Source organism: Alligator sinensis, unplaced genomic scaffold (genome assembly GCF_000455745.1).
Source record: "Alligator sinensis unplaced genomic scaffold, ASM45574v1 scaffold615_1, whole genome shotgun sequence".
NCBI classification, from domain to species: Eukaryota; Metazoa; Chordata; order Crocodylia; family Alligatoridae; genus Alligator; species Alligator sinensis.
The window spans coordinates 3,136,679-3,142,116 of record NW_005841982.1 but is presented as its reverse complement, the minus strand read 5'-3'; positions in this window follow the sequence as shown (position 1 = coordinate 3,142,116).

Sequence of the window (5,438 nt, the reverse complement as noted above, 5' to 3'; positions counted from 1 at the left end):
TGAGACGGGGGGGGGGGGGGGGAGGGCTCGCGTGCTCTGCAGCTGACCTAGAAGTGGACCAGGAGTAGTTCCCATGGGATGCTTCATCTTCCCCAGCATCTTAGTCTTCATGAGCCAGACTTGGCCCTCTCTGCTCTGTAACTGTAGTGTCTCAGCATAATGGTATAGCCGAAATGGGATGTGCAGTCATGGGCCTGGGCCCTTTTTGCTGTTTCATAGCTATTGCATTTCAGCCTAGCTGCGCAGCTAAACCTCAGCCTTATGTTTAGCTGGCAGACTTGGGCCAGGGTGAAGCTTGGCATTGTTTGAGTCAGGGTAAGACCTGGCACTACTTGTTGATCCAGGCTTCAGTACAGCATAGGTCTGTCTGGCTTTTTGCTACCCAGTGCAGGCTCAGTGAAATAGTCCTGGGACTCCTTTTGTCCCATTTGGAGCTTATGTCCCAACCACATGGTGTGGTTGGGTGCTAGTTTTAATTCAGGCCCAAGCCAAGATAGGCCTAACCTTTCCTTCAAGTTCTTTTGCAGTTTTCTGCACAGCAGAGCTGGGATTGGGACTAGGAATGTTGGGGTGCACTATGCTGATGAAATCTGCAGTTAATCCCTCAAAGCCACCATGCAGAAGTGGAGATCAGCACTCTATCACTTCTCCAGGAGCAACAGAGCCCCTTGCAACACAGAAGGACATGTGCTCTTGAGCAGTTCCCTGTGATGCGGTGAACCCAAGGAGCAGCTCGGGACTCTCCAGTGTGGGCCCCCCTCTGCAGCCCATTGCTGAAGGGCAGATATAGAGGTACAGGTCCCCAGAACTACTCGTTGGGGAGCCCCAAGTCCCAGACTGCCTGGGTATGGATGAAGCCTCCCCCAAGAGGGTGCCTCCTACAGACTTTCCTTTGTAGTTAATAGTGTTTTAAAATTATATTTAGTGTTTTGTTTTGTTCTTTTTAATTCTCTGTAATAAATGTGGGTTTTGCATTTACATTGCTTATGAGGCGGGTTTGTTTTTTTTGTTTATACAGGACACCCCAGCAAATTTAGTGTTCCCAAATTTCTGGTTGGGAGTTCGAGCCACTGGTATGATTTACGAGGTACCTTGAAATGTGAACCTGGCCCTTTTTGCTGCTGACCGGTGCCTGGCAAAAGGGTTAATACTAGGGTTGTGTGAAACAGCACTGTTCCATTTTGACTTCAGTTTTGAGGTTTGGATGGACCAGTGCTTTCTTTCTAATTTCATTTTGAATTGAAATAGCCTCACTGTTTCGTTTAATCAAAACAGTGAGGCTGTTTTGATGCTGTTTCAATGTTTTGCTGGACCATAGCACTGGGGAAAGGAACTCAGGCTAGTTGGTCTGAGTTTTCAACCCCAGTCCCACAATCGCGCAGCGCTAGATTGTGCTGGTGATGGGAAGTCAGTCCAGCTTGGCTGAATTCCCATCCCCAGCCCAATTGTAGGGCTGGGGAGGGGAACTGAGTCATAGGGATCAGTTCCTTTCCCAGCCCCATCTCAGTGCCTGGGAGGGGGACTGAGCCCAGGCTCAGTTCTCTTCCCCTGAGCTGTGATCCACCACAGCCCCATGGTGGGAGACAGGGAGAGCTAGGGCTGCGCTCCTCGCTGCTGCTGGAAGTGCAGCCCTGGTTCTCCCCTGTCTCCCATCACCTTGTTGCTGGCTGCTTCGAAACATTTCAAAATGTTTCGACTAGACTCGTTTTGTTTTGAGGCTTTTTCAAAGCCCTTTGTTTTGATTCGATTTTGCTGTTTCAAGCTCAAAATGAGTCAAAACAGTGTCAAATCAAAACAGCCAGTGAAATTTCATGTAGCCCTAGTTAATTCTTGATAAAGCATTAGATAAAGGCATAAAGAAAAATTTTTGCTTGATCTGGTTTTCTTGTACCAGACTTTTTGCTTAGTATCACATTCTATAGTATAGCCACTAGACAATTGTCTTCAGAATTCCTCCAACAAACCACTGGAATCTTACATGTAGATGGTCTGGGTTTAGAGATAGCATGAGTCATAGAAGCATAGAATCATAGAAAAGTAGAGTTAGAAGGGACCTTGAGATGTCATCTAGTCCAAATTTCTGCCTGAGGTAGGATCAACCCTATCCAAACCATTGTCTAATTTCTTAGCAAAACTACATAGTCAACCCTGACACAACAACAAGACATACACCCTTGCCTGCCACAAGTAAAGCAGGGAGACCATGGCTGCCAATGTACTACTGCTACAAAGGTTGTTAATGTATGCTCAAGGGATCTTATAAAGAGGATATAACCTACAGAGGAAGGTAAAAAAAATGCTCATAGTAAAACAAAGGCATAGCTGAGCCTAGATCATCCTTAACTAGTAGTTGTTCAATCTTGTCTTGAATACCTCCAGTGATAAAGAATCCATAGTTTCCCCAGGCAGTCTATTCCACTGCCTCACTATTTTAACGGTGAAGAAGTTTTTCCTGATATCAATTCTAAACTTACTTTGCTGCAACTTCAAACCATTAGTCTGTTTCCTAGTATATGCAGCAAGAGAGTAAAGGTGTTTTCCCCTCTTCTTTAAGGCAGGACCTCAAGTATTTGAAGACTACTATCATGTCCCCACTTAAGCACCATTTCTGCAAGCTGAACATTTCTAGTTCCTTTAACCTCTCCTCTTATGATTTACCTTCCAAGCCCTTGATCATGTTTGTTGCCTGCCTCTGGACCCTGTCTAACTTCACCACATCATTAAAAAAAAAGAAACTGGATCCCATAACAACATACAATACTCTAGATGAGGCCTAACTAGTGCTGAGTGGAGAGGCACTATCACCTCCTGTGTCTTGCACCTCATGCTTCTATTGATGCGTCCCAAAACCACATTCACTTTTTGTGCAGCTCCATCACACTAAAGTTTCACATTGAGTCTGTGATCTATCAAGAGTCCCATATCCTACTCTGGAGTGCTGCCACCTAAGTAGGTGTTACCCATTTTGCATTTGTATTTAAGAAGAATGCATATTCTTCTTGAATTTGCCAGCACTGAACTTCTTCCTTTTTTACTCCAGCCTATCTTTCCAATCTTTCAAGATCCTTCTGAATTGTGCTTCCATCCTCCAACAGTGATGGGATGCACTTTCCAGGAACCACAGGCAGATGCTCTAGGGGCTTTGAGGGGCTTGATTCTGAATGTCCCAAGTATGCTTTGGCTCCTGTGCTACCCTGCACCTCCATGCCATAACCCACGCGAACCTTCATGTGGAGGCATGGATCAGGGTGGGTCCTAGTGTGGAGGGATGGGGTACTAGCAATTCCCCAGCTCCTATACCATTCCATGCCACCCCACACCTGGACCAATGTTGACCTGTGCCTCCCCATGAGACACGGGTCAGCATGGGTTGTAGCACAGAGGCACAAGACTGTGCAGGAACCAGGGAACTTCTAGTACTGGTGCCCTGTACCCAAACCAGAGTAAAGAAATAAACAAGAGGCTTCTCTCACCCTTTGCTTCTCTCCAGCACTACTATCTGCCCTCTCCCCCTTACTCCCCTCTTCATGGCTCCTCCCTCATTAACTGATATCAGCTTCAGCTGGCTCCCAGTCTCACATCTAGGCAGATTATTATCTACTGAGCACCTGCTGCTGGGTTCCAGCCCCCTGAAGGATAATCACCTCCCTACAGACAGCATTTGAAAACTACTCTGGCCATCTCTGGAAGTGGCAGACATATTCATTTCTTTTCTGTAATATGCCACAATGACAAGCAATTCAAGCACTTGCACAAAAATGAAAAACTAGACTAACATTAGAAAGAAGTGCAGTTGGTGTCAAGACATAATACCTTGGAGAAATGAATCAAAACATGATGATTGTAGTTTATATCATAACATTGGTGTCTTATGGAGCACAGTTACTGAAAGAATCAATAATTTTAACCAAAAAGAAAGCTGGTGAAGGATAGAGAAAAACATCAACTCATAAAGTGTGTAATATATTTCTCTTGCATATCCATTTCACTTATAATTTTAAGCAGTCTATAACATATCTAAGTAAAGCAGCATTGCTGTGTAAATCAATGTAAATACTCTGTAAAGTTTTTAGCTTTTTGTTAAGAAAAAATACACACGTAACAGAGTCAAACTGCAGCATTTACAGCAACTTCCAAGCCAATTATCTTTATAGTTTCATGGGTCAGAACTTCTCATTTGAAGTCATTTTCTTCTTTACATGCTAATCTCTGTAATTTATATACACTGGATTATTCTAGTTCAGGGGTTCCTTTCAAAACTTGTTGCTGCCCAATTCCCTATGCCAGTGATTCCCAACTAGGGTGCTGTGAGATCCTTTGCAGGCTATTACAGTGCTTGATCCCTGTGTGAGGATGTAAGTGTTCACTCTTCCACATACCAGGTATTCCATGTGCCCACACCAGCATCCTGTGGACAGATGGCGCCCCTATCACGTCATTCCCATGGCTCTGGCAGCATGGGAGCACTGGGGGAAAAGCTGGCTGAAATGCATGGCTCCTCCTGCAGTATCTGTGCTGACCACCCACCACCTCAAGTACAGACAAGAGGCAGAGAGGGAACAGATGGCTGAAAGACTGAGGCACAGTTCAGTCCTGCCCCTGATGTCTTCACTTAGCAATAGTTTCTGCACCTCCAGAGCCTGCTCACCCCCTTCCACCTCCTTTAGGGACAGCTGCCTCCTTCAAGAACCCCCAACTTCCCAATTTGCCCTTCTGAATAGCCCCTGCTAACACTAACCACTATGCACCACCCCTGTCATGTTCTCAGAGGTGCTTTGCCCACTGCTGCCCACACAACTGCCCTGCAAGGTCCTTTTAATAGTGCCAAAGGATATGAGAAAATATTCACTGTTGGAAATACATTTGTTTTCTAACCGAGGTGTGGAAAGTTCCAAAAAAATTATGGCAGGATGCTTGGAGTCTAAAGAAGCTGAGAACCACTGTTCTAGACACTAGCTTCTGGAGCTATGAAAGCTTCTTTGAAAACAGTCCATTATTTGTCATTTGACTTCTAAAAGCTCAAAGAGCATCTAAAAAATTTAAGAGAAACTCCTATTGGAATTCCATATTTTTTTCAAAAGTGTGACATCTTCCCTCTTTTTTCCTCTTACTGCTTTTCCTGTTAATACAATTAGTGTTCCTGATACTAATACTACTAAAACATATTTGAGCGGTATCATAAGTAGAGGGGTGGGGGGGCCGTGCAAGTATGGCACCGGTCCTGAAGAGGTACCAGAATCCAGCCCCCTCCCTGGAGTCATAGCTATGGCAATACAGCCCTATTCTGCAATGTACATGGAGGGGGAAGGACAAGTAAAATAGAGTTTCTCTCTACCTTGGGGGGTCTGTGCCATAGCAGGTACAACCCTGCACCTAAAAGCATAACTGAGCTGCTGGGGAGGGGGGGCAGAGTGTGGGGAGTCAATGGGGCACCCAGG